Raw genomic sequence first — 10,443 nt, 5'->3', positions numbered from 1 at the left:
ATAATTTAGATACAAACATCATGGTATTTTAACCATTGGGGCAGAAAAATGTGAATATATACCCGATAATTTCTGTGTAAATAAATGGTAATATGCGTAGCGCACATCTGATAACTGAGGTAGAAACACCATGGTAACTTGGACCATAGGGAAGAAAATTATTGAAAAGATACTCCAGTAACTTATGTGTAAATAGCACGGTAGTATACCTCCCTCCCGTGGTATTTTTCTGTATAATAGCATGAAAACATGTGCACTGCGATAACTAAACACCATGATAAGTTTTTGACCCACGGTTTTTTTTGCTGAAATATACCCCTGATAAATTTTGTGTAAATAGCAAGGTATTTTAAGCACGACAGGCTTGATAGGTTACCTAGAATCACCATGATAACTTTTTGACCCGGAAAATAGTTGTTCAAAACATCCTTGATAATTTTTTGTGTAAATAACATGATAATACAATCACCCACAACCGATAACTTACATATAAACATCATGGCAACTTTTTACCAAAGGAAAAAAAGTTGTTAAAAACATACACTCGCCTCGCGGGGCCTCTTGGATGAACACAACACATGGCGTGCCACGGGAAAGTCACATGATGTTTAGTATCATGAGGGGCACACGTGCTCGTGAGTTGGCCCCAAAAAACGGTCCGCTTTGACCCGCTATAGGTGTGATAAGTTACGCAAAAACATCATTACCTATGGAAAAAGCTACTGAAACGCACCCAGGTTTTTAGGTGTGGTACCATGATAATATACGAACCGTAGAACCGGTAACTCATGTACAATCCCCCATGATAACTTTGATGGGGGGTTGATGTAAACATACGTTTATAACTTACGTGTTAGTACCACGGTATTTTACGCATCGAGGACATGATAACTCGTGTATAAAACACAATGGTAACTTTGAAAGGGGGTGTAGTTGTTTAAACACGATACTTGGTAAGTTCCATGTAAATAACACGGTAACTTACACAACATAGGCCTGATAACTTGCATACGAATACCATGGTAACTTTGACCCGAGGAGAAATCATGGTAATTTTCTGTAATAACATGATTGTAAAGAAAAATGGTCAAAAGGAGTAGTTTTCTTTAGTTGAGCAACAAATCCCTAAGGGTGAGTTGGTTGTGGTGGTGCCCTTTAATGCCGTGGATTTGTGGGTTCGAATCCCACATGCGCAATTTTTTTATCACGTGGGAGACGTGAAGAAGTGGCAGTTTTCCCAGGGGGTGGGTGCGCGAGATGTGCGGGAAAAGCGGGTATCTCGGGCGAGCCTACAGGGTCGTTCGGGAGGAGGGATCGAAGAAAGGGGGGTCGTTCTGTACTTAGAGGGAAGGAATGAGGTGTGTGTGGTCGTTTTAGCTATGTGGCACACGTATGCCAAATATCGCAGTTATTTTGCTGCATCACCGAGATACACTATCACTCCCAATTCATGAAATCATAAGCAATTTGTGACATCATGAACATTATTTTAAACTCGTGAACATATTTGAAATCATGAACATTTTTCAAATTCATGAACACTTTTACAATTTTTCAAAAAAAAAAACTAAAATCAAGAACAATTTTTGAATTCATGAACCTTTTATACTATCTGTAAACATTTTAAAAAACTGTGAACATTTTTTTAATCGGTGATCATTTCTAGAATTAACGAACATTTTTTGGAAATTTGTGAAACAACTTTTGAAATTCATGAACATTTCTTTGATTTAATGAATATTCTTTTTATTTAACAAACATTTTGTGAAATGCATGATCATTTTCTGTATCAGCGGACGTTTTATGAATGAGAAAACTATTTTGTAAGTCATGAACAATTTTTGAATTTTTGGATATTTTTCCATTAATGAATATTTTTAGAATTGGTGAAATTTTGTTGAATTACATTAGCATTTTTAATACACGTTCTTTTTTAGAAACCATGAATATTTTTTGATTTCCCTAACATTTTTTTTTAAAATTTCAAACATTTTTTGAATATGCAAACTTTTTTACAAAATTACGATCATTTTTGAATCCATAAACATTTTATGATTTATTAAGCATTTTATTTCAAGATTCCCATTTTTAAAATTATCGGAACTTTTTTGAAGTCCAAAATAACTTAAAGTAGAAAAAAAGGAAAAGAAAAAGAAAAAGAAAAAAAAGGAAAAATGAAAATAGAAAAACAAGCCACCGTGACATAGGCCATCCCAAACAGGCGTACTTCATCTTCTCCACTCAGGTGCCGGCCCAGGTGGGAATTTTCCCTGTGTAAACGTTTTTATCACTTATACGTGGTATTGGTGGGTGATATTTTACAACTTCGGGGACAATTTCCGTGATGTACCACCAGAAGCAATAACTCCTTTATTATTAGGTATAAATATAGATATAGTAATATTTATCCACTACCCAATACCGCTGCACAAAGTAGTATGTTTCTTTCCAATATGGAACATTTTTTGTGGAAATTAGGGTAGCTTATTCGGTGGCAAAATGGCATCATTGTTGGACCGCGGCCTTGAAGGGAAAATCTTATTGAGGTGATATATGATCATATTTTATTATTTAGCTGTAACAACTCAGTCCTAATAAGTTATCCAACTCTCTGTTATCAGTCCCTGGATCAATAGCTAAAATGCAATACACAGACATGGAGTATCAGACACTGAGCTCAAATGCACCCTTGCAAATAGTAAAATAAAAAAATAGTAAAATGAATTAAAAACTTCTGAATTTTTTGTGGTAAACTTTGACAAATGTTCTCTATGCTTGCCAAATTTGAGGACGAATGACATTCGTGGAAGCGTGAAAAAATCGATGCTCCAAAAATGCAATTTTTTAGAACATTTTGGAGTATTGTTTTTTTTGCCAGAATTTCCACGAATGTCATTTCGTGCTCAAATTTTGCAGCCAGACAAAGCACTTGTCAAAATTTACCCAAAAAATTTAGATTTTCTTTAATTTGTTTACTATTTTTTTTACGATTTTACTGTTCAGAACGGTGCATTTGAGCTCGAGATCAGAATAGGACTTTCGACAATACATGATGAAATACAAAGGAATACAATATTATCTTTGGGCGTCCATCCACTCATAGGCAGAAGTTGAGCGCGGACATCATAACCCTAATTCGTAATCCTTACTCATCCTATATAAATCCTGCAAAATGATACATTCTAATGATAAGGGTCAATACATTGAATGTATTGGCAAGTCACACCCAAGGTATTATAACAGGCCTAACATCTACATGTAGGGTGGTGGCATTGTGGAAAGCTCTAATTTTCATTTTGCATAAAGCATTTTACTCCTACTTACTAGTCAAGTCTCGTTCATCTTTAGTTGATCTACTGTCAAATTGGACCGCCTCCAACTTAACCCACCCATGAGATCCTCCAAGGATCATAGATTTTATGGTTGTTGCCATGAGAGCCCCAGGGACATCGTGATTTTACTTAAGCCCATTTCATTATTAGTCATGTTGAGGTGATACAATCTTCTAGAGGTTCCAAGTTCAGTTGCTCAAAGTTTTCCATAACCTAGAACATGACTAATCGACTACTTTAACACTAATCAGAGATTTGTGTAGTTTGCCTTCATAACCTACTCAAACGTCTTGCAAATAAACTCTAGTGTAGAGTAGCCATGAAAGACCGAGACAAGACCTTTCAGAGGCAGTAGCTTGTGCCACCTTGATGGACCCATTCCAAACTACTTTCATCTACATTTGCTATCTACCGGGCTAGGTTTTCCACAACTTGTCAAGAAAAAACCCATAATGTCATGTGGTTACACATGAAAGCACTATATATGGAACTTTGACAACCCTTTTGAGCCTCGGCGGCATTCCCCCACACACCCAGAGTATCCCTAGGGTTCCATCACTTGCCGATTGGTCTCATAACCAATCCGCCTAGATGATTCATTAGTTAAGCATTAGTACTGTATAGCGCTCTATGACACAATACAAGAAAGTTGTTACTTTAGTCATTGCTTAACTCTCTCACAACTCACACGAGTCACTCCCATCCAATCCACCTCTACCATAGTAATGCCAAGCAAGCAACATGCAAAAGATACCTAATATGGTGGTAAGGAATTTTCAGGATCAAGCTGAGCATGTGGCTATCCTATGTTGGGTTCACAACATAGCATAGTATTCCTACACACGTGTATCTACATGCCTGGTATCGATCAAGCTCTTCACTCTCACAATCTTGGTAATGTTATTGTTCATTCTTCGATCAATCTAATGTATCAGAAGAGTTCCCATAAACAAATATTCCACACAGGAAAAACAATAACAAACAACAGTACTAGGTTGGGTGTATGGTTTAGGTTCATGTAGGGGTTTTGAGATTATTGGTGAAGGCTTTAACTCGAAAGAGTCAATGGGAAGAGGTTCACTTTATGACTGAATATGCAAAAAGAACCATTGCATTTGGATGTGTGGTTTACAAGTTAGGATAAAAGGAGGTTCATATTCAAATTTGAATTCCTCATAAAAAATCGAATCTGAATTACCTTAAAAATACAAATAGTTTTAAAGGGTAGAGATCAACATTTGAATCAATGTACAAAAAGATTCAACTTAAAATTCAAATGGGTTTGAAAGTTGTGATTCAAACAAGGTTTCAATTCAAATTTAAATTAAGTCAAACTTGACAGGTTAGTTTTGGTTCCAAAATAGTTCAAATAGGTTGTGGTCATTATATGAATCAATTTGCATAAAGATTCATTTGATTTTGAATTTTAGGTTCAAAGGAGGTTGGAATTTAAATTGAAATAAATTGGATTTGGAAAATTCAAACTTGGGTCATAAGATTCCATTAGGTTATTGTGATCCTTTGGAATGCAAAGCAAAAAAAGAATCAACTCATTTAAATGAGTGGTTTTATGACTTGGTGAAATTGCCCTCTATAATTTATAAATATGCGTTCGAAATGTCAAGCGACGATTTATTTCTCGGGGGCTGGGCCTATAGCAGACCAACACCTAGAGCGAAGCACAAAGCAAAAACTTGTCGCAACCTGGCAAGGTCTAGGGGTCGTCTACGGGCTTTTCCCATACTATAGTTAGTATGGGCTGGCCCGAATAGCCTGAGAGCCTTCATGGTTGGGCCAACCAGCTAGAGTGCCTAGTTCGGGTATGACGAGCACCATGGGAGTCGGATTACCCAAGGGGCAAAGCCGCGAAGATGCAAGTCATGAAGCCGTGGAGCCACGAAGTTGTAGGCCGCACACACGAAGGTTGAAAAGCCCTGAATTTGTGTGTTCCAGAGACGTGAGGCCGTGGAACCTTGGAGGATGCAATCTTAGAGGCCGCATACCTGGCAAGCCCAAAGATTTCTGAAAGTTGGCCCTAGAGGCCGGACTGCACCTATCAGTGATACAGAAGGAGCCCACCTAGGTTTCGTTCCAGAAGACGCAAGACTCCAAACTCCAGACATGCTCAAGAACTACTGGCGATACAATACACCGGGGGTGGCCCATCAACCAGGATGAAGGAAATATGCCCTAGAGGCAATAATAAAGTTGTTATTTTATATTTCCTTATATCATGATAAATGTTTATTATTCATGCTAGAATTGTATTAACCGGAAACTTGATACATGTGTGGATACATCGACAAAACACCATGTCCCTAATAAGCCTCTACTAAACTAGCTCGTTAATCAAAGATGGTTAAGTTTCCTAACCATAGACATGTGTTGTCATTTGATGAACCGAATCACATCATTAGGAGAATGATGTGATGGACATGACCCATCCGTTAGCTTAGCATATTGATCGTTCAGTTTTATTGCTATTGCTTTCTTCATGTCAAATACGTATTCCTTCGACTATGAGATTATGCAACTCCCGGATACCAGAGGAATACCTTGTGTGCTATAAAACGTCACAACATAACTGGGTGATTATGAATATGCACTAAAGGTATCTCCGAAGGTGTTTGTTGGGTTGGCATAGATCGAGACTAGGATTCGTCACTCCAAGTATCGGAGAGGTATCTCTGGGCCCTCTCGGTTATACACATCATAAGAAGCCTTGCAAGCAGAGTGACTAATGAGTTAGTTGCAAGATGATGTATTACGAAACAATTAAAGAGACTTGTTGTTAACGAGATTGAACTAGGTATGAAGATACCGACGATTGAATCTCGGGCAAGTAACATCCGATGACAAAGGGAATGACGTGTGTTGTCATAACGGTTCGACCGATAAAGATCTTTGTAGAATATGTAGGAACCAATATGAGCATCTAGGTTACGCTATGGTTATTTACCGGAGAGGTGTCTCGGTCATGTCTACATAGTTCTCGAACCCGTAGGGTCCGCACGCTTAACGTTCGATGACGATTTTGTATTATATGAGTTATGTGATTTGGTGACCGAATGTTGTTCAGAGTCCCGGATGAAATCATGGATATGACGAGGAGTCTTGAAATGGTCGAGAGGTAAAGATTGATATAAAGGACGATGGTATTCGGACACCGGAAGTGTTTCGGGATGCACCGGGTACTTATTGGGTCACCGAAAGGGGTTCCGGACACCCCCGACAAAAGATATGGGCCTTATGGGCCAAGAGAGGAAACACACCAGCCAGAAAGGATTCCTCAAAAAAAAACAGCCACAAAGGGGCTGGTGCGCCCCCCATATGGGCTGGACAAATTGAAGAAGGAAAAGGGAAGAAGGAAAGGAAAAGTTACTCAAAAAAAAGGAAAGGAAAAAGGGAATAGGATTCCCCCTTCCCCCTCTTCCCTTCCTACTCTGAATAGGAATAGGAAAGGGGGAGGCCGAATTGGGAGGACACCAAGTAGGATTCCTCCTACTTGGGGCGCCCCCTTGGCAGCCGTGTGTGTGTGTGTGGGGGGGGGGGGCGCTAGAACACACACCAACAGTTGTTAGCCGTGTGCGGCATCCCCTCCACAGTTTACGCCTCCGGTCATATCTTCGTAGTGCTTAGGCGAAGCTCTGCGTGGATCACTTCACCATCACTGTCACCATGCCATCATGCTAATGAAACTCTCCCTCGACACTTTGCTGGATCAAGAGTTCGAGGGACGTCATCGAGCTGAACATGTGCAGAACTCGGAGGTGCCGTACGTTCGGTGCTTGATCGGTCATAACAAGAAGAAACTCGACTACATCAACCGTGTTGTCAAACGCTTCCACTTTCGGTCTACGAGGGTACATGGACACACTCTCCCCCTCTCGTTGCTATGCATCTCCTAGATAGATCTTACGTGAGCGTAGGATTTTTTTTGAAATTGCATGCTACGTTGCCCAATAGTGGCATCCGAGCCAGGTCTATGCGTAGATGATATGCACGAGTAGAACACAAAGAGTTGTGGGTGGTGATAGTCATACTGCTTACCACCAATATCTTATTTTGATTCGGCGGTATTGTTGGATGAAGCGGCCCGGACCAACCTGACATGACCACGTTCATGAGACAGGTTCCACCAACAGACATGCAACTAGTTTTGCATAAAGGTGGCTGGCGGGTGTCTGTTTCTCCAACTTTAGTTGAATCCAATTTGACTGCGGTCGGTCCTTGTTGAAGGTTAAAACAACAAACTTGACGAAACACCGTTGTGGTTTTGATGTGTAGCTAAGAACGGTTCTTACTAGAAGCCCGTAGCAGCCACGTAAAACTTGCAACAACAAAGTAGAGGATGTCTAACTTGTTTTTGCGGGGCATGTTGTGATGTGATATGGTCAAGACATGATGTGATATAAGTTGTTGTATGATATGATCATGTTTTGTAGAAGTTATCCGCAACTGGCAAGAGCCTTATGGTTGTCGCTTTATTATATGAAATGCAAACGCCATGTAATTGCTTTACTTTATCACTATGCATTAGCGATAGTTGTAGAAGCAATAGTTGGCAAGACGGCCACGATGCTACAATGAAGATCAAGGTGTCAGGCCGGTGACAATGGAGATCATGACGGTGCTTTGGAGATGGAGATAAAAGGCACAAGATGATGATGGCCATATCATGTCACATATTTTGATTGCATGTGATGTTTATCTTTTATGCATCTTATTTTGCTTAGTACGGCGGTAGATTTATAAGATGATCCCTTACTAAAATTTCAAGGTATAAGTGTTCTCCCTGAGTATGCACCATTGCGACAGTTCGTCGTGCCGAGACACCACGTGATGATCGGGTGTGATAAGCTCTACATTCACATACAACGGGTGCAAGACAGTTTTGCACATGCGGAATACTCGGGTTAAACTGGACGAGCCTAGCATGTACAGACATGGCCTCAGAACACTGGAGACCGAAAGGTCGAGCGTGAATCATATGGTAGATATGATCAACATAGAGATGTTCACCATTGAAAATAACTCCATCTCACGTGATGATCAGACATGGTTTAGTTGATTTGGATCATGTGATCATTTAGATGACTTGAGGGATGTCTACCTAAGAGGGAGTTCTTAAGTAATTTGATTAATTGAACTTTAATTTATCATGAACTTAGTCCTGATAGTGTTTGCAATCTGTCTTGTAGATCAATAGCTCGCGATATAGCTCCTATATGTTTTTGATATGTTCCTAGAGAAAAGTTGAAAGATGATAGTAGCAATGATACAGACCGGGTCCATGATCTGAGGGTTATCCTCATTGCTGCACGGAAGAATTATGTCCTTGATGCACCACTAGGTGACAAATCTATTGTAGGAGCTGATGCAGACGTTATGAACGTATGACAAGCTCAATATGATGACTACATGATAGTTTAGTGCACCATGCTTTACGGCTTAGAACCGGGACCTCAAAAACGTTTTGAACGCCACACAATATATGAGATGTTCGAAGAGCTGAAATTGGTATTTCAGACTCATGCCCGTGTCGGGAGGTATGAGACCTCTAAGAACTAATTTGCCTACAAGATGGAGGAGAATAGCTCAACCAGTGAGCATGTGCTCAGAATATCTGGGTACTACAATTGCTTGAATCAAGTGGGAGTTAATCTTCCAGATAAGATAGTGATTGACAGAGTTCTCTAGTCACTATCACCAAGTTACTAGAACTTCGTGATGAACTATAATATGCAAGGGATGACGAAAACGATTCCCAAGATCTTTGCGATACTAAAATCGGCGAAGGTAGAAATCAAGAAATAAAATCAAGTGTTGATGATTAACAAGACCACTAGTTTCAAGAAAGAGGGCAAAGGGAAAGAAAGGGAACTTCAAGAAAGATGGCAAGCAAGTTGCCGCTCCCATGAAGAAGCCCAAAGTTGGACCCAAGCCTGAAACTGAGTGCTTCTATTGCAAAGGGAATGGTCACTGGAAGCAGAACTGCCCCAGATACTTGGCGGATAAGAAGGATGGCAAAGTAAACAAAGGTATATTTGATATACATGTTATTGATGTGTACTTTACTAGTGTTCGTAGAAACCACTAGGTATTTGATATCGGTTTAGTTGCTAAGATTAGCAACTCAAAACAAGAGTTGCAGAATGAACAAAGACTAGTTAAGGACAAGGTGACTATGTGTGTTGGAAGTGATTCCAAGGTTGATACGATCACCATCGCACACTCCCTCTACATTCAGGATTAATGTTGAACCTAAATAAATGTTATTTGGTGTTTGCATTGAGCATGAATATGATTGGATCATGTTTATTTCAACGGTTATTCATTTAAATCAGAGAATAATTGTTGTTCTGTTTAAATGAATAAAACCTTCTATGGTCATGCACTCAATTTGAATGGTTTGTTGAATCTCGATCGTAGTGATACACATATTCATAATATTGCTACCAAAAGATGCAAAGTTGATAATGATAGTGCAACATATTTGTGGCACTGCCATTTAGGTCATATTGGTGTAAAGTGCACGAAGAAACTCCATGCAGATGGGCTTTTGTAATCACTTGATTATGAATCATTTGATACTTGCGAACCATGCCTCATGAGAAAGATGACTAAAACTCCGTTCTCCGGAACAATGGAGCGAGCTAATGACTTATTGGAAATAATACATAACAATGTATGCGGTCCGATGAGTGTTGAGGCTCGCGGTGGGTATCATTATTTTCTGACCTTCATAGATGATTTAAGTAGATATGGGTATATCTACTTGATGAAACACAAGTGTGAAACATTTGAAAAGTTCAAAGAATTTCAAAGTGAAGTGGAGAATCATCGTGGCAAGAAAATAAAGTTTCTACGATATGATCGAGGAGGTGAATATTTTAGTTATGAGTTTGGCCTTTATTTAAAACAATGTGGAATAGTTTCACAACTCACACCACTTGTAACACTAGAGCGTAATGGTGTGTCCGAACATCGTAACCGTACTTTATTAGGTATGGTGCGATCTATGATGTCTCTTACCGATTTAGCACTATTGTTTTGGGGTTATACATTAGAGACAGCCACATTCACTTTAAATAGGGCACCATCTGAATTC

Source organism: Triticum dicoccoides, chromosome 5B (assembly GCF_002162155.2).
Source record: "Triticum dicoccoides isolate Atlit2015 ecotype Zavitan chromosome 5B, WEW_v2.0, whole genome shotgun sequence".
Taxonomy (NCBI): Eukaryota; Viridiplantae; Streptophyta; class Magnoliopsida; order Poales; family Poaceae; genus Triticum; species Triticum dicoccoides.
Note: the sequence above shows the minus strand (reverse complement) of the source record.